This window comes from Myotis nattereri (assembly GCF_964212035.1).
Source record: "Myotis nattereri genome assembly, chromosome: 4".
Lineage (NCBI taxonomy): Eukaryota > Metazoa > Chordata > Mammalia > Chiroptera > Vespertilionidae > Myotis > Myotis nattereri.
The window spans coordinates 18472793-18499292 of record NC_138079.1 but is presented as its reverse complement, the minus strand read 5'-3'; the positions used below and the strand labels follow the sequence as shown (position 1 = coordinate 18499292).

The 26500-nt window shown below is 36.5% G+C and overlaps 1 protein-coding gene across 2 annotated transcripts in view; it reads left to right on the top strand.

Annotated features, from left to right (window-relative positions):
- CDH18 (cadherin 18) overlaps nt 1-26500 on the top strand; it is a 517801-nt gene that overhangs the window by 165632 nt on the left and 325669 nt on the right. The window contains exon 1 of one of the 2 annotated variants that reach the window (XM_081089750.1): nt 6694-6855. The exons of the other annotated variant lie outside the window; for it this stretch is intronic. The gene's annotated coding sequence lies outside the window, so the exon portion shown is untranslated. Of the gene's footprint in view, nt 1-6693; nt 6856-26500 lie in introns of those variants that run through there. 2 annotated transcript variants of the gene reach the window in all.

Here is a 26500-nt window from a genome sequence, read left to right as displayed (position 1 = left end):
TGAATACTAGAAGCTTGAGGAATCTTTAAATCAGCATAGAAGGGCAATGACAGCTCTTTTCTTGGCAATGATTTCAATACTACATACGTGTTTCAGTAGGATTGCAATATTCTGGGAATAACCTAACCCTATCTACAGTCTATGTTGCCACTCTCAGCGCCAGCTATTGAGCAGGGTAATGAATGAACAGTCTGAATTTTTACTGGTCTCCTGAGTCCATTATGAAATTCTTCCAGCTTATAGTGACCAAAAGATGGGCTTACACACCATACGAGCCCAACAGAGAAATTATTTTAGCACAACACATGCACTTGACGTGCAGTAAAAAAGGAAGAGAATAATAACCTAAGGCATCCAAGGATATAGTTATTTAAAATAACTTTAGATTTCACCAATCATCCCAGACTCCCAAATTACCATTGGCAATATGAAATCTAGTTTGAATGCACTTTCTAGACAATACTTGAGACACTGTTCTATTTCTAGCTTTCTGTGTTCTTTAAGGGGTGGATGGCCTCTATAAAATTTTCTCTCAGTTTAAATGTAACCAGGCTTTATGTGATAATCCAAGTTTTCTTTTAATATATCAATATAAATAACCTTTTATATAGAAGAGCTGTGCTTACTATTGTGCATTCAAACACATATACATCTATACTTTCAGGATAATAGAAAGTGATTGTGTTCACATTTCAATTTCTTGCTTTAAATACAGCCTTTCATTTATTTTATGAGTAATTATATATCCTTATAACTGGGAAATCATTTTATTAAGCAACTCTGAATAAGCTAGGAAATTGTCAAGCATAGCTAACAACACCTTCTTAAAGATCAAGCTTTTCATGCATTAACATAAAAAGAAAGTATAGATTTCATTTGTCAATTTTGTAAGCTATAGATGCAAATCTTTCCCATAGTAAGACTTAATTTGATCTATTTTTAGTTAGACATTATTTTCCATAGTGATAGAACTTTTTATTGAGTTGCCACATTTTTATGTTGCCAACTTTTGCAGATATGAGATATAAGTTCTGTTTACTAATCAGTAATATCAAGTTCATATTACTAAAATGACTTTTTTAAATAATATCAACAAGATTTTTCTAGCATGTTCTGTTCATATCTTCTGACTTTTATTTTTTTTAAATATATATTTTTTATTTTTTTACAGAGAAGAAGGGAGAGGGATAGAGAGTTAGAAACATCGATGAGAGAGAAACATCGATCAGCTGCTTCCTGCACACTCCCTACTAGGGATGTTCCCGCAACCAAGGTACATGCCCTTGACTGGAATCAAACCCAGGACCCCTCAGTCTGCAGGCCGACGCTCTATCCACTGAGCCAAACCAGTCAGGATATATTCTGACTTTTAATTATAATCTCTCTCCTTTCATTCCATATCTCTTCTCTCTTTCCTTTTCTCTTTTGTCATCTAGCATGTCTTTATCATTCATCCAATAGAAAATTTTATTCTGTCCTTTAGGGGCTATAACATATTTTCTCATTAGTATTATTATTTGTGGATGACTCATACAAGTATGTCTCCCACTCAAAACTATTTCCCAAGCTGCAGTCTCATATTGTCAGGTGACTCGCATGTAATACCTGGTAATGTCTACCTAAAACCTCAACATCAACATATTCCAATCTGAATCTATTATATTTCCTAACCAGATATTACTATTTCTTTCCCTCTTTCTACTAGTGACAGTATCATCTTTTTCCTGGACCACACTTAAAAACTCTGACCCATTCTTCGTTCCATTATGTTATGGTTTATTATTTCTCTAAATAACTACGGTAAATGTACCTTTCCTTTCTTTCTGTTTTTGTGCTAAGTTAAAGGCATTCATTAGATCTTTCCAGAGTTTAACTATAAATTTGCCGCAGCGTTTTCATCCCACAGTTCAGCATGCAAAGTGATAATCAACTATCATGTATTCAATCAATGTATTTTGGTTATTCTATTAAGTCTTAGAAAGCGTGGACAGTGTTCTCTTTATTACACAGGGCTCTTGTTCTGATTTTTCCACTCTTATATCTAAAGTTCAAAAACCACTAAAAATGTTTTCCTCGTACTTTTTACCCCTCACTACATGGTTTGGTAGCATCACAATGGCATGAAGTTAAGCACTCATGTTAATTGACAGTCATCCTACCTGACTAATTAGCAAATATTTAGCTAAGTACTAATGTTGGAATGTGGTAGACTGTATGAAGATAGGAACATTGAAATAGAACTCAATGAATGATTTCAGGATTATCAATAAAGAAAGGTGAGTTGTATCAGGTTTATTGGAATTAATGTAGTGGAGAGTAGAGCTGGTTCATGAGTATGCAACATGCATAGTCTCACAAGGCCTCACATTCAGGAAGGTCCCATGCTTTGTTTAATGCTTGCTGTGGCCATCTTAAAACCCATGACAATTTTTGTACAAGAGTCCCCATGTTTCATTTTTCACTCTTGATCCAATTGTACAACTGGTCCTGCTATCAATGGCAAGAAAAGTATCAAGGCTAATGCCAGGATTTTGTGTAGACCATTGTGTGTGTGTGTGTGTGTGTGTGTGTGTGTGTGTGTGTGTGTGTATGCTTAATCAACTCCATTCTCCCACCTCATCTCAAACAAGGTGTTATTAAAAGTAACTTCTTACTATGTGAAAAACTTTGTCTCTATAAAGATACTAGAGGCCCAATGCATGAAATTCGTGCAAGAGTAGGCCTTCCTTTCTCCGGCTGCCGTCACCAGCTTCCCTCTGGCACCGGGACCCAGACTTCCCTCTGGCTGCTGGCAGGCACCCGGGACTTGGGCTTCCTTTGTAGCCCCAGCTTTGTCCAGAAGGTCATCAGGAAGGACACCTGGAAGGACGTCTGGTCTAATTAGCATATTATGCTATTATTATAGATAGAATTTATAGTGTTGCATTGCATTTTAGTATTTTGTTTATTCACATCTTAAAGCTAGAGAATCTGCCTTACTTTTCTTTTTATTCCTCAATGGAAACTTTATCAGTTTTCAATATAGTGCTATGTATTTTCTGAATACATCTATTCATGCACACATGCATACTAAAACATTACATATACATGTAAACATATATAAAGTTGTAAAAATGTATAAAGTTAAAGCATATATATATATATATATACACAATATTTTTTGCTAAATATGAAAAAAGTGTAGAAACTTTTGTTCAACTTAATTTTCTAAATGTCTTCCATTGAGCATTAAAACAATTTAAGTTCTGTTATATTTCTCAATTAGCAAGAACATGTTAGGGAAATGAATATGGACAGAAAATTAGGAGAGAAAAACAAGGACACAGTCAATAAATATTTCAGTAATCACATGAATAGAAATTAAAATGAGATATTAATTTTCAGCTATTGAATAAGCAAATTGAAAAATATCCTTTTGCTCAGGAGCAGTGAGGGGTCAATTCATCTTTTCTTTAATGGCGTTGAGGAACAATAGGGTTATCATGTGTTTTGAAAAATGTTCATATATTTTGCTTAGTAATTCCGCTTCCAACAGTCTATCCAAATGCAATAGTGATTCAGGAAAAGATTTATAAACAGATGTTCATACAAGCATTATTTATATCAAAATCTTACACACATCATTAATGTGTAGTGCGGGGAGAAAGATTAAATAAAATATATTACATATATGTTATACATTTTTTTCTTTATTTAGATTTGAAAACATTGCATAGCCTCCTGAATTTCCAGGGTCAAATTCAGCATGAGATGTCATCTACAGAGGGAATTTGCTGAGTCTGTCTCTGAGAGAACTATCAGAGTCTAGCATTACATTTTTATCTTCCTAGTTTCTATAGCCTGACCAGCATCAATCGTATGTTGGATGCTTCTCTGTCACCAGCGAAAATGATCCTTATAACTCTTCCAGGGTAACATAAGAGGGGACTCAGGATCAGAAGTGTCCAAGCTTTCAGTTTCAGAGATTACCTCTGTAATAAATTCTGCTGACTGATACATTGTTCAGTTTGCTGAAGCCATCTTTGACATAAAGAGAAAAGCACAAAACAAAACCAAAAACCACCTGCCTACTGCCTGGCTTTCCCCAAGCAGCGTGTTCTGTGTTGGCTCACTTACTTCCTTCTTTTGAACCTGCAAACACAGAGACACACTAAGTGGATGACAGCTTCACCTTTGTGTGGCTAGAGGAAGTTGGCGTGGTTTCAGAATAGCAAACTTCAGAAGCCGTTTAAAACCAGTGTACATTGCATCATTGGTTTTGTGGAGAATCTAGAGCCCCTTAATCTCAGTACAGTCTCATAGACACAAAATCCCCTTTGGTGAATGGATTCTTTTTCTAGAAATGGATTGTATTGCTTGGTGATGCTGACAAATCCCTCTGCGTGTCATCCAAGTAAGGAGCACGTTGCCTGTTGAGTTCATTGTGAGTGTCCGCTGGACGTGCTTACTGTGGTCTTATCCAGGGACAGTCCCCAAGAAGGCCAGCAGAAACACATTTTGCTTTCAGGTTTGTCCCTAGGATTCTCATTGCTGGTGTCTCAGCAAAAGCTTCAGGTTTATTTTGTTTCATTTCATTCAGCTAGAGGAAGCCAAATAAACAGTCTTCTCTAGGAAATGCCATAATGTGAAGTTTTAAAATTAAATTACATGACCACTGATATATCAAAAGTTCTTCTTTATATCCTTCCCCCCCCTCATAACTTATCCTTCCTTTGAATTCCCAGGGCTTCATCAACACAGAAAGATTCAAAATTATTTCTTTTCAATCACCAAAAATGAATAAGAACTTATTCCTGGATACTATGCAAGGAAAATCTCATTTAAATCAGAAGGTCATGAGGGAGAATATAAAAAATATAATACAACATTGGCTCATTATTCTGATGCTATTGTTTCTGCTCTGCTTTTCAATGAGACTTTAGATTTTTTGGAGACTTCCAAATTCTAATTGACTTCTAACAACTTGTTTAGGAGTAACTACGCATTTAACTGCGCATTCCTTCACACTTAAAAAAAAAACACAACCTAAAAGCAATCCAGTAAAGTGCTTCTTTCATTGTTTCTGTTGGTTTGTTTAATCATACCAAAACCCCAAACCAATTAAATCCCTCCACATTTTGCATCACTCAAGCTAAATAAAGGTAGTCAAATATAGCCCCATTGTATTCAAAACATTCCCTCCTAGGCCCTTTAAGGGTTTTGTTTTTTTTTTGAAATAGACATACCTTTTGACTCAGGTTGCTGAGGGTTCTGTCCTCTCGATCTCTTTGACCTTTCTTGAGGCAGGTGAAGAGAAGAGGGAAGGATGATTAGAAATAAACTAACGTTTATTAAGTTTGCTACAGCTGCACCGATTTTTGTTATTAATCACAGAAACCTTCTTAAGTGAGGATTACCTCCTCAATTTTAAAGAGAAGCCTCCTGAGGCTCAGAGAAGTGACACAGCTTACATGGGTTCAGGGAAAGGGAAGTCCCAGCGAGGATTCGCATCCATGACTCCTGGCCTAAGAGAACTTGTCCCCTCTCGCATAGCACCAGACCTGTTAAGCGTCAATCTTCCTGCTCCTTTGAACCTCTGGACATGAGCATTTTTAGTACCAACTCACCAGAGCGAATAATGCTGCTCTCTCACTGGTTGCAATGACTTAGGGTCCCACATAATTCTAAATATATCTGCCAGTGATCCCTGCAATAGCCATCCCATTGGCATTAACTCCTACACATGTTTACTACACTGCTTTAAACGGGGCTGCGCCACGATGCAGTTAATGAGCGAATGGGGGGTGACTTTGTGTTGGGAGAAAGTGCTGAAGTTATTTCAACTGTTCACATCAATTTTGAATACAGCCACTCAGTCCCGGAATCCCTGTTTCCAAAGCTATGTACAGTACAGATTGTTTTAGTTTATTCTGGAGTGGTAAGAGGGAGAGATGTGTACATGTTACAATTTTCCTGGCACAAGCCAAGATGGGTAGGAGAGGCACTGCAGTTCCTATTCATCTTCACAAATGCAATGCTGACCTGCAAGGCGAAGCCCTATCTCACAGAAACCCTCCATGCCTTGAGTACTTTGGGGTGAGGCATGAAAGGGCATCCCTCAAGTTCAATCTCACGGCTACCCTCGGACTGTGGATCACTGAGGAATGAGCCGGCAGTTAAATGTTTAGCAGGCTGTGACGACTTCGCAGGGAAACAGAAAAAATGTATTACCAGCCTGCCACATCCGTGCCTGCCCTGCCTGCTTTTACTCCGGTCTCCCCCCACGCCCCCCCACCCCCCCATGTCTACTCCCACTCCCTCTGACAGTCAAAACCTTTCTGGCTCCCCAGTTCCCCCTCCCTCCCCCGCAGGAAACTGACAGTAAACTGTCACGGAGTCCTGGTCTTCATATTTCAAGAGCCTTGGTACTAAAGAGGATGCTCTGGGTCCAGGGTATTTATTTTATTTTATTCTTTTGTTATTATTATTGATGGCATTGCTTTCCCCATGACCTTGCTCAAGGGGCTAAAGGGTGTCCGATCTGCATACTATAGAATTTGTGCAGCCCTCAAATATGTACGATGTGGGGGAGAAGGAAAATAAAAAGAGGCAGTGGGAACGACAGGACCTGAGAGAAGGGAGGAGAGGAAGGAGGAGAGGCTGAGAGGAGAGGATCAGGCGGACAGGCTGCGCCAGCCAATCAGAGGCGCGCTCGGAGCTGCAGGAGCCGGAGCCGCGAGCGGCTCGCAGGAGCGGGGAGCCCAGTCCGGGGCTCTCGGAGGACGGAGCTGCCGCCGCTGAGCCGGAGCCCTGGGAAAGTCCCCTCCGCTTCTCGTACATTAAGTTCCTTTGCACCAGTTAGGGCAAGTCCGCCAGGTAAGGCTTCAGTAAATGCCACTTTGCTATGTAGTGACATTAATATTGTACAACGGGGCTGCCGATGCAGTTCTGAGTCAAAAAATATATAGCTGATATATTTGGGGAGATCTTCCTCTGGGATTGGTTTCACAGGATCTGGTGCCAGTGGGAAAGTTGTAGCTGATGTTCCCTAAGCCTTAGAGCTAGCATACATATATATATATATTTTTAAATTTTGCTTACCCAGGAATGTTGCTATAGAGCCTATGGAATGAGAGCCTAATAACCCAGCTGGTCTCTGTTTATGTTTGTCTGTGGTGGTGCCCTGCCCCTGAAGAAGTTGGAAGGAGACTCTGCAAGGCACATCTGAATAGTGATGGCATCAGAATCAGCTGTCATGTCTGTCTGTGCGAGTGAGGGAAATCATGGTCAGAATAGAAACGGAGAAGCTGAAATTGAAATTTTGATAGTGCTCTTTAATTATTGCCTTTCCAGTATCCTCTAAAATTACATGCTATCTGAGCACCGGAGCTGCAGCAAAGGAAGGCTCATTTTCTCTTTTCTTTTCATTCTTTTTTGCACAAATCACTTTCATAAATGCTTATTAAAGCTTAAGGTGAAACTTTTACTTCTTTTAAAGGGCACTATAAATGATGCATGAAAAGGAATTAGGTAGGCTCCTGTGATCTGTAACATACTTTATATATATTTAGTACATGTACTTATGTATGTTAACTCTGATTCATTCCCTTTTCTTAACTTATTCAACCTGATTTGTTAGGGTCTGGGAATAACAATTATTTTGTCTTCATTTTCATGTCTTACAAACAAGGTACAATTATGCTCTATGCATGCTTATATGTCGTGTGTGTGTGTGTGTGTGTGTGTGTGTGTGTGTGTGTTGTGCGTACAGATGCAGAACTGGGAAAAGCTATCCTATGTAACAGGTGAAAAAATAGAATTTTATTAGCTAGTTATTAAAGTATTACCTTATATTAATACCTACTGTATTTAATGCACTTTTAGGTTAATCAATAGCAAATGCTCCTTGCTATTTCCCTGCTGGAAGTTAAGAAATACTAAAATAAAAATCTTAGCTAAAATTATTATGGTCTTCCGTTTGCTCAGGTGATAGCATCAGTGCTTTGAGCCAAGAGAGACAGATCAGAGAAAGGTTTTATTATGCAGCCACCTCACCCCCCCACAAAAAAAAACAACACATAACATAAAAAACACACACACCAAAAAACAAAATCTGCAGGCTCTGACTGTGTTTTTGGAACCTTTATTTTCCACTTTAGTATCACCCACAGATTTTTCAAAGCAGGGGCCTTTCCTTCTGCAGTAATTGCTCTGCTCTGTTTTAGTGGACTTGTCTTATCAGAGAAAGATTTATTTCTAAATCAAGAGTTTGAAGTACAGACTAGATCTCATATGAACCTTGCTGTCTGTGAGAGGAGAAAGGAGGAAGAGTTGATACTAGTAGGAATTAGTTCTGTAGTCTTAGCACTCTGGTCCAAGCACCAGTCATCATTTCAGTTTCTTTCAAGCCTCCTGTTATCTATGCAATTTTGGATTTCCTGATTATAAATGAACCTAGTGTAGGGCAAGCCATTTATTCACTTCATTCGATGGGCCTTGGTAATAAGTGTTTTATAAACCACAGTGCTGATGCTTTTTCACAGAGTTAGCCAACTTAAGGGGAGATGGCAACAAATGTATACTAATGGCCAAGTTGGAGCTCCTACCCTGACCACAGTGGGAGGTAGAAAATGAGGATTTCCTATTTCAGATTCAACAGAAATGTCCAAATGCAGATAACCCAATAGCAATAAGGGAAATAACAGTAGAATGAAGATAAATGACAAGAAACTCTAGCTTTAAATCTCTTTCCAGTGATTGTTGGATATAATTAGTTATAGTGGTTGCAAGCTTGGTGAATAGCAACCAATACTTGAATAAAGGCTATACATTGAGCAAATTGGAAGTTATTATTCCTCCTGATGACCTGTTTCAGATGGTATAGTGGAATCATGAGAATGAATGAGTCATTTAGTCTAAGGTTATAAATTCTTTCTATGAAGGATGCTATATAAAGTAAATATAAAGTGCCTTTTCCATTTGGCTCATATAAATAGCAGTCTTACACTTCTTTTTATTTTTATTTTTGTGGTCTATTGAATACAGACCACAGGTTTAAAAGTGTGTGTGTCCCACTTCTCCTGTATGTGACTTGTTGGTGGTTAGAACAATGCAGTATTCCATATATATTTGCAGCCTGATACAATTGTCCTTTGGAATCTACACAAGCATGTGCACTTCAACAGGTCAAGGATAAAGCATATTTAATTTACTGACCTGGAATAATTTACTTTTCCTGAATGAATACATCAGTTGTAGTGGAGTCCAGTGAAAAGTAAGAGAAAGTGATTGAGAAATTAAAGATAGCAAGGGTGAAACATGTTCTTTTGCTTTTCTTACTAAGGACTTCAAAATCTTTGATTTCATTAATGATATACCTTCCTTATAGTATATAATTAGACATGCCATAAAACTGTATTCTATATTAGAGCTGCTAGACTTTGGTACCATTGACATTTTGGGTTGTATAATTCTCATGCTAGGATGACTGTGCTGTGCTTTGTAGGATGCCTAGCAGAGTCCTTTTTCTAACTACTAGATAACAATAGCAACACCCCCAAATTGTAGCAACCCCAAATATTTTTAGACATTATTAACTATTCCCTATGGAGGGGGGCAAAATTGTGCCCCTCTTCTATTGGAAACTACTGCTCTAGGACAAAAACAATTTGCATGCAACAAACTGAGTCAGCAACTGACTATATATACAGCTTGGGTGTTCTATGATAATCCTTCTTCTCTTGCTTTGAATGAATTTCTACTTTAAGGTGGTTCATTAGGTCACAAATAAAAAAGTGTGGAAGAGCTTATCTATATATTATTTTCCTGTAAGCTGTGAGATGTGTATATATATTATCAAATACCATATAGCTTTATATTATAATATATATATATATATATATATATATATATATATATATATATAATATAGTATATTATCATATACTAACTTTTATGGGAACAAAAGGAAATAAAAACTGGGAAAAGGAAAGTGTAGAGATGTTGAGTCTGAAGACAAATTTCACTTGTATTTATTATTTCAGATGAGTATTATTAATGATAAATGGAAGACACTGATTCTCTCTACTCTGATTGTTTTCGTTTGTTTCTCTTTTTTTAAGTATGTATATGTGTAGGGTCTCAGAAGAAATCTTCACTCTGGTTATCCTATGAGCTTGGAATAGTTTATGATGTTCAAAGACTCTAGAAATAAAATATTTTGGTTTCAAAAGCCCAGTTCATAACTGGTAGTGATGTTAAGCATAATGGAATAAAATACCAAGCTTAATGATTTTCAAACATGGCAGAACTTAGATCCTGCCATGGATTACTTGTATCACATGTCACTTGTACATATAAGCCATTTTTCCGCATCTGCAAAAGGAAATAAGAATAGGCATGGGAACCAAATAACAGAAAGTGTTGTAATGGGTTGTAATTTATAAAGATCTATACCAATCACAAATTCAATGTCTTACGTGGCTTATATTATGAGAATTGACTTAACATGATAAATCTTCCATCTATTCTGGGGTAGGGAAGGTAAAATCATCTCCAATAAATGGTAATATTAACTCTGAAATGCTTTTTTCATTGGTGAAGTAATACATCTTCATTTGGAAATAATGTGATTTAAATTATGGATAAACCTCAATTTACTCACATATTTCCCTCCTTTCTCATAGTATGCACATTTATAATTTGTTTAAAATATAGAAATGTAAAATATGGAATGTGCCTTGTAATATACTCTTCAAGAAAAGCCACTATTACCAATTTGGTATATTTTTAAATGATTTTTTAATATGGGCAGCTACATATAAGTCTGAAAAGAATATAGATTTAAAGTTAAAATTGTATAGCGATATATTCATTCAAATAGCATATGTAAACAAACATATATTTAGATAAAATAAACATAATTTGATATGACGCCCAACTAATTTTATAGCATGTTTACTCTTCCATGTAAACATGGAACTATATCGAGAATTCATGGATGTTTAAGAAGAATCCAGTACGCCTTTATGCACAGAACCGATATTGAACTCTGGTTCAGTGTTAGGGACACACTTTTGTTTACAACTTTTTCTGCTCATTAGGTCAGGGAAATTTTAGATTGGACATATAGTTTTATAGATATACTATCATTCATTTACTTAATCTATATATTTTATTATTAAATTAAGAGTAAGAGAAAGCCGACACAAATTAAATAATTTAGAATCTATTATTGCTGACAGTGTTTTGACTTTTAAGTGCGGTATGAGTTCCAGGGAAATAAATGGACAGTGGGGGATGTAGGAGCAGATGCAAGAGGGTCATTTGCTTTAGAGTACCCTGATGTGCCCTGATGTTTCTGTAGATACCAGAAATTCTGATATGCAAACTTCTACATTGATGAGCTACATCAATTTAGGAAACATTTTGGTAAGCTGAGAATAAAATTAACAAAGTATGATCCCTAAATGTATTTGAGTGAAATATATGAATAAAGGACATATTTCACTTATCTGAGCTCTGAAGAACTATGTCTTATTCAGTATTTTACTTGCACCGTGTGGATATGATAGATGAATAGTCAGTAAAATTAATTTGGGTATCACAGTTACCTTCACTGAAAAGAGGAATTGAGTTACCATTTCCATTTCATTTTATCTTTAAGTGACCATAAGTATCTTAAAATAAATATTAATTGTCATTATTTTTAGGCCTTTAGGGCCAACATATGTGATTTACATATAACAATGCACAATGTGATGTGACTGGCAGTTTCACTTAATCCCATTATTTTTGCTTATTATAACTGCTACCAAAAGTTTTTAAAATAAAATATTTCTATTTGGGTTCAACTCACAGTTACCAGTGGGATTTAAATGAAGACAGGATGTCATTGAGCCTATTCAATGATAATTTATTGAGTCATCATATGACTAAGAATTTTTGAAACCAATATTGGCATTAGCAAAAGTGTGAAAAAACTCTTATTTACAGTTACTTCAGATGGAAATGAAAATTAGTATACCAGGTATGAAAAACAATTTGCAATCCACTGCCAGAGACAGGAAAAGGCAAATTCACTTTCATGCAACTTCTGGGAATGAATCACTAGGAAGTAATCCAAAATATAAAAAATGAAGAAATCCCTCAAAAGTTAAGATTTATTTAAGAATATGAATCAACATAAATAATGATATTTATGGAAATGTAGTCTAACATGTTAAACCTGATACAGAAATTTATATGTACTGTGATTTCAAAGAATTCCATTTAGTTTGATAATGTATTGGGACAGGAATGTGTATCCTCCCCAATTTCTCTATATGCACATTATCTGTATATTTTAAATATGTAATTAGTACCTTGTAGCTCTAATGTGCAATATGATGTAAATGAGTCATGAAAATATAAACAAAAATTATTTTAGTGGTATGCAATTTTCATGCTTTATGGAGAGCCTGCTTGTTGGCTGATTCAATTTAACTTAGTAATAGATGAGAAAGCTTTGTGTTATTGATTGTACAGTAAACCAGTGCCAAAAGACTATTCAGTAAGATTTTCAGTTCTGGTGATTGAAATTCTACTGTTGGGAAGGGTGAGAATTCCCCCCTTTTACCATTCTTTAGTTCTTACAACTGGGCTAATAAAATTGACATGAGACTGGATTAATGGAGGAAAAAGCAATTTAATGGGTGTGCATGGGAGAAACAATATGATGCTCAGATCATAAAATGTGGCTCAAATAATGATGAAACTAGGCACCTTTTTATATTGTTTAGACAAAGAAACAATAACTTTGTGAGAAATTGATAGTACAAAGAGTGTTCTCAGTAGAAAGAAGTCAAAGCAATGTTTGGACTTGAGTAATACAGTGGCAAAGGTTTATTTATACAGGGTTTTTAGACTCTGGATTTTATAACTCTTGTGATAAAGTTGTCTTGATGTTGTATAGGACATAGAGATGGTGGGGGAAAGTGAGGGTAAAGGACACATTTTGTTTTATGTAGGATAGAGCTCCTAGGCCCCATGAAGGGAAATGATTGGGGAGAAGGAAGTATAGCAGTAGATAGGAAGAACTTGGTTTTGTACATTTTTAGATATAGGTGTCCAAGTGGGGATGGAATGGAGTTAGTTGAATACATAAGTGGGGAGTTCAGAGGACAGCTATCTGTTGGATTTAGGAAATCAAGTCATCACACATAGACTGCATTTTAAAGTACAAGGACTGAATGGGAATGGAAGATGAAAAAACAAGAGGGACAGAATCTGCAGCAACCAGACACCTATCAGTTGGGAAAATTAAGACAAAACAGCACAAACAGTTAAGAAGCAGTATCTGGAGAGGAAGCAGGGAACCCCACAAGTGAAGTATCTTGAAAGACAGGGAGCCCTCGCTGGCTTGGCTCAGTGGATAGAGTGTAGTTCTGCCGACTGAAGAGTCCCGGGTTCAGTTCCAGTCAAGGGCACATGCCAGGAATTCAGGCTCGATCCCCAGTAGGGGACACACGCAGGAGGCAGCCCATCAATGATTCTCTCTCCTCATTGATGTTTCATCTCTTTCCCTCTCCCTTCTTCTCTGAAATCAATAAAAATATATTAAAAATAAAAGCCAGAGAAGATGGATTTCAAGGAAGACGCTGTTATTGAAATGAAACTTCCAAATAAACATTCTGGACATTTTCATTTTCTGTATAAAAATTTCACTTAATGGTGTTTTTAAAAAAATTCACCTTCAAAGGACTTTATTTAGTATGGCTGCTTAGTTTTTTAAGACTTATCTCTCTATTTATAGTTATCATTTTCAAGTCGATATGAGCCTGACATTAGAAGCAACTGGAAAGTTTCTTGATGTCATAAAAGCAAATATTGACACAAAGTTATTGGCATAATTATTATGGATTTTATGCATTAATATAGATCTTATCTGCTAATGTTTTTATTGACTGTATATAAGATTTGATGTTATAATTATTGCTTTTCACTTCTGAAATTAACAAAAATATATTTTCTTTATTGATAACTCTGAAAATATTGTTTCTTGCCAACTCAAAATTATACTACAAATAATTGTAATAAAATAAGAGTAGATATGAAAACTTTGCTGTAACCAATATTAAAATTAAGGGACTGTATATTTGACTCCACTGTCCTACAAGTGAACTATGTCCAGCCTTTGAAGTGGGGAGAAAAACATTGAAAACAGATATAAATCTATAGTTTCAGCTACAGTTATGAGATGACTATGTTGTTGTGAAACTGATTTATAAACACATTTTATTTCAGTGATTCTCGCATCAATTGAAGTGTTCTTTTCATACAAGTATTCTAATACACACACCCTGTTATGCCCAGATTTCAAGATCCCCCAAAGGACATCACTGGGGAGCACCTAGTCCGATGCAAAAGCATAGAGTCTTTATTCAAGCCCAGGGCTTGGTCCCTCTGCCTCCCCTACCGACGCAGCAATAGGGTGCGAGAGAGAGAGCCTGGAGTTCGAAGAGAACAAAGAATTTATAGGGCTTGGGGTCGGAGGGGTGGGGGCACTCTCTGACCACTGATTTGGCTGATTCCGGTTGGTTGAGTGAGGGCCGGGGGCTCGTGACACAAGGGCAGGGTGCAGCTAGGGTCTGGTTACACAAAGACAGGGGGGTGGCTAGCATACTTTTGGCCTTGGGCTAGTTTCCCCCACTTTCCCATTGGCCGAGATAAGGGCAGGCTGAGTAACTGATACATTCTGCGGCTTTTTCTTGGAAGAGGGGTTAAGGACACAACTATCAGTCCTGTTCTGTCCTTTCAACCCATACACAGACACACACACACACAGAAAAAGAGAGAGAAACCTCTTAATCTAAACAGACAATAATCAATTTTATTAACTAATGCCTTATCAATCAAGCTTCCCTGAAAATATTTATATTCTCTGATATATTAAGAGATGTTACTTCTGAAGCTCAGTTTTATGAAAGGAGTCACAATACTTTGAACAATTTCAATATGTAAGTGCTTTATATGACTGTATTGAAAACTAATGGGGTAGGCAAAACAATGGCCCTCAAAGATACCCAAATCCTAATTCCTGGAAGCTGTAAACATGTTATATTCCATGGCAAAGGAGAATTAAGAATGAAGAAGGAATTAAGGTTGCTAATCAGTTGACCTAAACAGGGAGATGGAAGATAGGGGCAGGCAGGAGGTCAGTGTGAAGACATGTGACAAGGACTCCAACTGACTTTGTGGGATTGGAATATGTATGAAGAGTGTCAAGCACCTCATGCTTTGGGCAGCCTCTAGCAACTGGAAAAGACATGGAAATGGATTCTGCCCTAAACCTCCAGAGGGAAATGCAGCCATGCTGATACCTTGATTTTAGTCGGTGTGACTCATTTCAGATTCTGACCTGATGCTTGTCGAACTTCTGACCTCAGGAACTGTAAGATAATAACATTGTAATGTTGGAAGCCACTAAGTTTGTGGTACTGTGTTATAGTAGCAATAGGAAACTAATATAGCTAGCATAAGGAGGTATATTAAGTTCTGTCTTTTTAATAAGCAACACATCATGTGAGTGTTCTGAGAATGAAGATATAACAATTATACCATTAACCTGATGTTATATTATTTGTTATTAAATTGATGAAAAATTTATTCTATAGAACCTGAAGGATGTTTCCTAAGAGAAATTATAAGTGCCCTCGATGGGTAGGTCAGTTGGACAGAGCATTGTCTCAAGGTGGTGGGTTCAGACCACAGACAGGGCACATACAAGAGTCAACTAATGAATGCATCAAAAGTGGAACAAAAAATCAATGTTCCTCTCTCTTTCTCTCTGTCTATTTTTCTACCTTTTTCACTCTAAAATCAATCAATCAATAAAAAAGAATATAAAGTACATTTTTCCTAATGAAAGAAAATGATGATTCCTACCTAATCTGTACTCTCTTGTCCTCAATAAGTATATTGCACTGTTATTTATGTGATTTTACTGAATTTCTGGTTCCTATGTCCAACTGTGGTTTAAAACATATTGAATTATTTTATACAGCTATTTTAGAAAGATTATTTATATTACAATAAAAATGTTGACACACAAATAAAGTAAAATATAGAATGTACAACATAATAAACGAATAACCCTCTCCTTGTTACATGCTAGCAGTGTAGGACATATTTATTCAAATTTGAACAATTTCATTTTTATAAAAGCAAAGCTAAATACCATAGAACATGCTATAGCTGGCAAAGTACAAAAGATATAACCCAGTGTGATTAATAAAGATGGATTTAAAATGAGGATGTAGAAATCTGTGTTCTTTTTGTGATGTAACTACTTTTTAAGTAAGTGCCTGAGATACTGCTTAACCTCAAAATTCTTAAATAGGGAAAAGGTTATTTATTCTCCTAGCTTGAATGGCTTTTTCTCATGCTTAAAGCATACCATTTATGAGAAAAATGTTGTGCACAATTTAGGTGTATACAAAAAATAAAAGAATGCAGTAAGGCAAATTATCTAGGAATGTTTGGCTGCTTACACTTTTAATTCAATCTTTAAAATGTCCCATGGATATTGTTTGCTCACAACTGGTGACAAAACCCTTTTTTAACACGTGGTCCTAACAGTGGCAGTATATCCTGACCACCTGCAGATGAGCTAGCCTATGACAGGAGGTAGAACCCAAAATAGTAATGCAGACCAGTCTTCCCCACTCAGGCAGGTCGGTGATGTTAGAGGCACTCGGACAAATTCCCCATCTCGGCTTTGTGTTCTTGGTGAGTGTGGTGGTCTGCTTCCAAAGGCCCAAGTAGTCACCCAGAGGCAGACCAACTATGAGTCACATGTTCAACCCTGGTACATGATCAAGGATTATTTTATTTCCTCTTAAGTGCATGGCTTTTCTGATTTGTTGTATTCATTCCATTAATTTCTTAAGTGGTAGATGTGCAGTATAACAAGTCAAATAATGAGAATAGTCTCTGTTTCTCTTCAATCCAGTCTCAGCTGAAATCTTTAAAAATGATAATTTTTATACAACTATGCCTTTCTCTATACACCTATAAAACATGTATGTGTAAACATATGCTATATAATAAAAGCGTAGTATGCCAATTGTCCCCTCAACAGAGAGGTCTTCCAGGAGATTGACCAGGGGGTGGGCCAGCCAGGGAAAGGGAGGGAAGCCCTGGCAGGCAACCTGCAGCCTCTAGCAGCCCTATCAGTGCACAAATGTCATGTGCTGGGTCTCTAGTATATGTTTATTTGCATACATATAGATAGAAAATGTCCATATAGACTTTTTCAACATTTTTAAATAATCCTCACCCTTTTTTCAGCCTTGTTTCTGTCTTTATGTCCTTCCACACCACATCATATCCTCCTAAATTTCGTGTTCCTGTATTAGCTCAGGCAGCAATAAAAAAAACAAAAACAAAAACAAACAAACAATAAAACACCATAGACTGGGTGGCTTAAACAACAGGAATTGATTTTTCACAGTTCTAGAGTTTGGAAAGCTCAAGATTAAGATGCCAGCCAATTTGGTCCCATTGTGAGAGCTCTCTTCCTAGCTTATAGATGGCCCCTCCTTGCTGTGTCCTCACACAGCAGAAAGGCAGAGATCAAACACTCTGGTGTCTATTCTAATAAGGGCACTAATCCCATCACGAGGGGCCCATATAAACCAAATTACCTTACTAAGGCCCATCACAAAGTACTATCACATTGGGGGGTAGAGTGTCACCATAGGAATATTCCCTATTTTCAATTATTATTATTATTTCTAAACATCGTATTTCTCCTGCTGCCATTTTTTATTGTACCAAGCATTCTAACCTCTTCAGTCAACTCCAGTCCTCATTCACTTCTGTCTCCAAAGTCACCCTGTGTGACTCCTAAAGAATATGCCTAGATATTAGTTATAGTCAGCTATTCTTCTGAAACCTTTCCATTGTAAAGACTAGTCCACACTCCTTCCCTGTACTGTTTCAAGTAAAATTCATCAGGTAGGTCATTCTTCAATACAGTTGAAAGGTCATGAACTCTTAACTACTGTACTCACTCTATACTGTAAAGTGATGCATATTCAACTCTTTTTCCTGTATAAAATTATATAGTAGATTGCCAAAATCTGTGGTACTTTGTGCTGTCAACTATAGTGTGTCCCAAAATTCACTCAAGATTTGAATTTTGCGTGAGCATTAACAACAACAACAAAAAATAAAAGCCTAATTTTACTTGGTTTATTGAATCAGATTCTAATATCTGTTGCCCTTTGATTTCAATCTCTTCAATTTGATAAGCACTACCAAGTACCAATTATGGCCCAGGAGCAGGGACAATGAAGACCAATGAAGACCACACCTTTGCATATGTGCCAGCAAAGCCATGGAGGCCATTTACCCGATGTGCTATTCCATAAATAACCTTATACTGTATACTTTATGAATCAATAAAAAAAATTACAATTGTTAATTATAAACCTGTGTTTTCTATCAAAATTACTTCTTGTGTGAGTTTTGGGACACCCTATATATCTACATGCCCCCCCCCCCAGGTTTATTGGATGTATTGTGCAAAATAAAGTTCAGAATTATTGTCTGAGAGTTTTTAAACAGAATTTCTGGTACTTTCATTAAGGAAATTTTACTTTGAGCATTTAGCACTCAGTTGAGTAATAAAAGGAAAAACTCCTGAAATGACTAGGATTGGTAGCATATGAATATCAGTGGTTTGAAACTGCCAAGGCATGAATCACCTTTTCAGATGAGATGCTCTCACCAACTTCAAAGGCAGCTCTTGTGTGACTCAGGAGATATGTAACAGTGAAGAAGAGCTTGTTTCTCTGATTAGGCATCCCACTCCTTCCCAGTTCAGGGCTAAGAAGATTTCATGTGTATGCAAAAAAGTATTTTTAACACAAATTAAGTATTAGCATGCTGGAAATGCTGACTCTTAGAAGTGTAAAATTGTGGCTTTCAGAGAGAAGTAAAGAGGACACTCTGTCAGCATCCTGGAAATGATACTTATTCTTTCACTAAGGGAAATGCCAAACGTTTAGAATGAAAAAGCAACACATTAGCTCAATGAAAAGGCTAGATTGCCCTAATCAATAAACTCAACAAGAATAGTTTATTCTTAGCTAATATGTGTTTATGTCTCCAATGTATTAACAACAAAAAGCATTCTTTGTAAAAAATTTGATTCTCTAAGAGATATAAAATATTTAAAATAACAATTGCTTCCAATCAGATTGTGTTTAATTGTTATTGATCTTTCTGCTGTAGCTAAATGTTCAACTCAAAGTCTGCCCTTCAGATCTTTATCAAAGTACACATTTTTCTAAGGAACTCCGCCGTTCACTTTTGTGTGTATTAAGTTTACATGTAATACCATTACATTTTATCCAGCTTATTTCATTCAGTTTGCTGCATAAAAAATAAAATAACACATTTATGAAATATAAAAGTTGAACATTTGGGTAAAACATGTTTCAGTGGACACAAATGATGAATTTAGGTGTAATTTTGTTGTTGTTGTTAATCCTCACCAGAAAATATTTTTCTATTGATTTTTAGAGAGTAGAAGGGAGAGATAGAGGCAGAGAGAGAGAAACATGGATGTGAGAGAGAACATTGATTAGGGCTAGGGATCATGCCTGCAACTGAAGTACGCGCCACTGACCATAATCAAACTCACAACCCTTCAGTCTATGAGGGGGCACTCTATCCACTAGGCCAAACTGGCTAGGGCTAGGTATCATTTTTATAGAGTATAGAAACTTTATATACTGAAAACATTTTAGGCAAATTATCAAATTGTACTTTGAACTCAGATTTTATCTAACTTATTGTATAGTTAGCCTTGTTAACTGGAAGTCCTTTCTGGAACCTCTGGAGTGGGGCAGGTATTATTAACTTCATTTAGTGTAAGAGTAAACTAAAGCCATAGAAGTTAGAAGCATAGACTTGCTCAGAGGAGCACGCTTCCTAGTAACTGAATCAGAATGGAGCTGGCCCTGCCTATTCTATCTTCATGTCCCTTAAACACCCAGCCTCCTGAACCCTTGACACTGGTTCTCAGCTGATGGCCTGCCTCACGTTACCGTTATAAAATTTCTAAAACCAATAGGACAGTTACTGTCTCCTGCCACCTCCACCAAATCTGTACATGCAGTGGTACCTATACTTCCATCCCTTGTCTCTGCTCAAATTATAGTAAAGGAAGATCTCTCCTAATAGCCACACCCTGTTCTCAGGGTTCCCTCTCCAGACCCTCCCTAAATCCTCCCCTTAATTGACTGCATCATCGAAGTATCCCTCTTTAATGGACCATTCCCTAAGTGTGCTTGGATAACTCCATCTTCAAAAAAAACATCTCAGGACCCCCAACACTCATTTACTTTGCCCTGATTTAACATAGTTCAGTCATCTCAGCAAACGATGCACCATTGGCACAAATCAGAAAAGTAAGAGATCTCCTTTATGCCTTTCTCATCCTCGTTCCTTGCCGGAAGCCGGTCCATCCTTGCTGCTTGACACAGTCGCTGCAGGAAAGAAACATCTGCACAGCATATGTTTCAAGGGACCTGGCGTATATAGCATACTGTTCTTAATATGTTTGCTCCCCTTAGCGCTGTGTGTTTTAACCAAGGTCACCTCTCCGAGAAAGGTTGTTTCCCCAGGTAGGAACTTTTCCCTGAAGTCAGGGAGGGGATGCCTCTCCGAGAAAGGTTGTTTCCCCAGGTAGGAATTTTTCCCTGAAGTTAGGGAGGGGATGAAACTCCTTAACTAAGTGCCAGGCGGGTAGTTAATCACTTCAACTACAAACAATCATGCTTAAGCTACATAATCTTTACTCCCTGGAATGGAGATAAGAAGCGCCCTAACCTTTGTAATAGAAATTGACAGGATTAAAATCAACTGGTATAAATACAGATGTAACAAAACAATAAACAGCAGAACCTCTCTGGAGAGAGACCAGAACTTGGCTGGAGATCCTGGCTAGGCTGCTGATCAACTGAACGCTGTCTCCTTGTCATTCCTTCTTCGCCGACTCCGTCCACACCTTTGGGGACCCCTGGACCCGCTGGGGTTGGACCCCGGCAGTTCCTCACATAATTATCAAGTCCTAAATATTCTATCCCTAAACTTTATTTAATATATATGCACTACTTTCATTTCTGCTGCCACCTCACTAGTTCACATCACCGTGACCTTTCCTACCACGGTTTCTTCTAGTCTGCTTGTACCAGCGAATGTCCTTTAAATTGTTTACCATATACTGCCAGCAGAATCCTCTTAAAAATATAAATCATTCTATGTCAATACAAGCCCTTAAGTAAACCCCTATTTTTATGGATAATAAAAGGTAACATTTTTGCTATGGCCTCTAAAGCCCTATATGAACTCACCCAGCATTCCTCTCCAACTTGACCTCTGATTATACCCACTAAGCAATACTTACATGCTTTCTCCTCCTCAAACATGTCAAGCCTGCCTTGGGGCATTTGAACTAACTTGCTGTTCTTCTGTCTGAAATATCCTTCCTTCGTATTTTTTCTAAGGCTAGCTCTTTATCTTCCATGCTTAATCTAATCCTTTGAAAAATAATGCCCTCTTCCCTAAAGTAACTATTTATCATTCTAGCTTATTTTCTCATGCTCTTCAATGATACTTTTTTATTTATTAGTTTATTCACTTCTGTATTTCTCACCTCCAAGCACAATGTAAACCCTACTTGAGCCAGGTTCTTGTAAGTTCATTTATCTTTGGATCCCCAGTGTTATTGTCTGGCAGGTAGCCCAGAATATATTCCAGAAAAAATATAAGACAAATATATTTATAGACTACAGGCTATAAACATCAGGCTTTATAAAGGGTAGTTTTCAAAAATTTTAATTGAAGAATACCACACATAAACATAGTGCACAAATCATAGTGCACAAATCAAATAACTACCACAGACAGAACATACCCAGGTATCTACCACTTATATAAAATAAAATATTACCTTCATTCCCATAGACTTTTGCCTGTGTGTCCACAATTCCTTCCTCTTCTTTAGATATTGTGTTTTTCCTGACTTCTTACAATATAAATAGATTTTTTATGTTGTAGTTTATATAGTAGAGTCATACATGTATAGTATTTTTTAATTGGGTATCTTCTCAATATTACTTTTATAAAATTCATTCATTTTGTTGAGTGAATCAATAGCTTAATCAGTTTACTGCTCTTAATTATTCTATTGTATGAATATATTAAAGTTATTTATTTTATTGTTGAAAGACATCTGGGCTGTTTCAGTTATTAACTATTATAAAAAATAAAGCACATACTTGTGCTTAAATTCTGGAGAACATAATGTGTGCCATGTTATTGGGTATCTACTGGGGTGGAATGCTGTGTTATAGGGTATGCATATGTTCAACATTAATAGATGTATCCAAATGCTTTCCAAAATTGCTGTACTAATATAAATTCTCACATCCTCATATGAGCATCATTGTTATTATTTTCAATCTTGTTCTTTTAATCAGAACACAGTACTTCATTGAGTTCCTCCCCAAACTGACTTTTAATCTTCAAAGCTACGGTATAATTACACTAATAATGCATTAACATTTGTGTCCTGCAACTGGATTTATCATGTGCCTTTTTTGCAATTTTTTTACCTTAGTGATAAGTAACCATATTTATTTTTCTGAATATTGCCAACAATTTTTAGACATTAGATACCGACTTTCAATGATTGGAAACTGAAAGACTTTCTGAATTTAGAGATTGGGCAATTTTGACATTTATTGAACATTTTCTTGATTTACTTTGACAGTTTTTCAAGTAGCATGGTAAGATGCAATATAATTACACTGTACTAAGTATATTTATTTCAGATACTAGAGAAGCATATTATGCTTTGCAACTTGTGAGGATAACATATAAATGAGAAAAAACAAAGGCGTGCTAAAAAGAAACAAGCTGATTCATTTTGTGCATCATATTTAAAACCTGAATCAGGCTTGAAATACCATTTGGAGAATATGCCACCCTAGGGACAAAAAAAGAATACCGCTTTTTTTTATATAATCCCTCGTTAAATAATACAAAGGTAGTTATTAAACACCAAAAAATAGTAGTAGGGACTTCAGGAAGCAAATGTTTGCATTTTTTAAAAACACATATTTTCTCTTTTTTGTAATGTTTACTGGCATAATGGGACAACCAGATAGTTGTGTCAGTGGCACTGGTGATCATCAAGACGAGGTTCTTGCCTCTTGGAGGAAAGACTTCAACACGAGAGACAGAATATTGTAGCAAGAGGCAAAGTTTTATATAGAAGTGAATGTACATCTGAGAGACATTCAAATGAACCGCAAGCGAGGTTCCATTGTCCCGAATGGGTCCAGTTCCTGGCTCTTTATCTTACTCTTGTCCCTCCTACGTTCTGTCCTTTTAAAAAAATATATTTATCTTTATTATTGAAAGTATTACAGATGCCTCCCCCCCCTTTTTTTTGTCCTCATTGACCCGCTCCACTCTGCACCCACTCCCCCACAGGCCTTCACCACACCATTGTCTGTGAACATGGGCCATGCATATATGCATATATGTTATTTGCTTAATCTCTTCCCACCCACTACCTTCCCTCTGAGATTCATCAGTCTGTTCCATGCTTCTATGTCCCTCTATCTATTTTGTTCATCAGTTTATTTTGTTCACTAGGTTCCATATATGAGTGAGATCATGTGATATTTGTCTTTCTCCGACTAGTTCATTTTACTTAGCATAATACTCTACAAGTCCCTCCATGCTGTCTCAAATAGTAAGAGATCTTTCTTTTTTATAGCTGCATATTATTCCAGTATGTAAATGTACCATGTTTTTTGGGTTTTTTTAATCCACTTATCTACTGATGGGCACTTGGGCTGTTTCCAGATCTTAGCTATTATAAATAGTGCTGCTATGAGCATAGGGGCACATATAGGATTTTTAGGATATATTCATAGAAGTGGGATCACTGGCTCAAATGGAAATTTCATTTTTAATTATTTGAGGAATCTCCATGCTGTTTTCCATAATGGCTGCATCAGTCTGCATTCCCACCAGCTATGTGCTAGGGTTCCCCTTTTTTCCACAACCTCACCAGCACTTGTCATTTATTGATTTTTTTAAGGTAACCATTTGATAGGTATGAGGTGGTACCTTAGTGTCATTTTAATTTGCATCTCTCTGATGGTTAGTGACTTTGAGCATTTTTCATATCTCTCTTGGATATCTATATATTCAATGAAGTAGTAATCTTAGCAATTCAATTTTTACTGTTAGATCTTTTACAGTTGGCATCATTTTATTCACAAACTATATAGCCTCCTTTCTTTCTTGTCTTCATCACAATGTTGTCTGTGTCCATGTGCTATCAACATATGCATATAAATTCTTTGGTTAATCTTTTCCCATCCCCCAAAACCCCTCTTCTCAGACAACTGTCAGTCTGTTCCATGTATCCATGCCTCTGGTCCTATTTTGTTCATCATTTGATTTTGTTCATTAGATGCACACATAAGTGAGATCACATGGTATTTATCTTTCTCTGGCTTATTTCATTTAACACAATAATCTTCAGGTCATCCATGCTGTCACAAAGGGTAAGAGTTCCTTCTTTTTTAGTATTCCATTGTGTAAATGGACCACATCTCTTTAAATATGTAGATGGGCCCTAACTGGTTTGTCTCAATGGATAGAGCGCTGGCTTGTGGACTGAAGGGGCCCAGGTTCAACTCCAGTCAAGGGCATGTACCTTGGTTGCGAGCACATCCCCAGTAGGCGGTGTGCAGGAGGCAGCTGATCGATGTTTCTCTCCCACTGATGTTTCTAACTCTCTATCCATCTTCCTTCCTCTCTGTAAAAAATCAATAAAATATATTAAATAAATAAATAAATATGTAGATGGTCCCCAACTTATAGTAGTTTGACTTATGATTTTTTTTTTCTTTTACGTTAGAGTGCTGTGAAAGTGATACACATTCAGCAGATACTATACTTCAGATTTTGATCTTTTCTCAGCCTGGTGATATGTAGTATGATACTCTGATTATTCTGGGAAGTGGAAGCAGGCTAAACTTCTGTTAGCTACACTATCATTAGGGTAAAAATCTGAAATTCTACAGTATATCCATTGTGTTAGACGATTGTGCCAAACTAGGTTAATGTAAGTGTTCTGAGCACATTTAAGGTAGGCTAAGCTAAGCTATGATGTTTGGTAGTTTAGATATATTAAATGCTTTTTTGACATATGATATTTACAATTTATGATTGATTAATAGGGATGTAAGTAAAGAGTGTTTGTAAGAAAAAGGTGCTCGACCTCCCTTGATTTTTCTGAGACCAACAGGATGTAGTATAGAAAGAGTAAGCTTATAATCAATCAGAAATTTTTAAAAAAATATATTTTTATTGATTTCAGAGAGGAAAGGAGAGGGATAGAGAGAAAGAAACATTGATGAGAGAGGAACATCATTGATTGGCTGCCTCTTTCACACCCCCTCCCCACTGGGCATTTACCGGCAATCTGGACATGTGCCCTTGACCAGAACCGAACTCGGTACCCTTCAGTCCTCAGGCCAACACTCTATCAACTGAGCCAAACCAGCTAAGTAAGGTTCAGTCAAACATTTTTGAAGCTTGATTATATTAATATGTGTATCACCACAGGCACATTGTTTAATTTTCTATTTACACTAACTGAAAGTATGGAAATGTTATGTTGATTGCTCAGAGCACAGTGTCAAGCAGTGGGAAGGAAGGTGGTCAGTGAACATGGCTCTTCATCATTTCTCTTCCAATGTAATTAATCTTCTGATTTTCCTACTTATATCATTGGCAGCACCATGATTCCACTAAAGTCAAAAGTCTAAAATAATAGTTGAATATTCCTTCTCTGATCTGTTTCCAATTCTGTCATTGTGTCATCAAAGTATCTTGTACATAACCAAATTTTCTTTACTTCAATGACTATCACTGGTCATTATCCTTAATCGTTCCTTTTTGGTTTACAGCATTGCATTTGTTCATTTTTTCTTTAATATTATTGGTTTTTCTAAGCTAATTATTTTTTTTACAACTTAAGTGTTTTGCAAACTTCTTGAAGGCAAATATCACATTAATTTCTCTTGTGTGTCATGCTGCCCTGATAGTGACTATATTATGTGGATGATATGCACTTTAATTGGTTGACTTGGAATTAGTACATCTAATTCTGTTTCCACATTTAGGTCTGATGCATGCTGAACATAATTCTATCTTTTGGTTACCTAAATATCTTTTATAGTTTTTTTATTTTTAAATCCTCTCAAAGTATGAAAATATTCTGAAATGACTTTGAATATCTCACCAGACCATGTATTAAATGCATTGCTTTTATTCATTTCTTCATTATTTATTACATAAAAAAGTATGCATAATACTTTTGAAAATAATGTTTAGTTTGCTAATGGAAATAGAAGTTTATCCATAAAAAGCAAGTCACTAT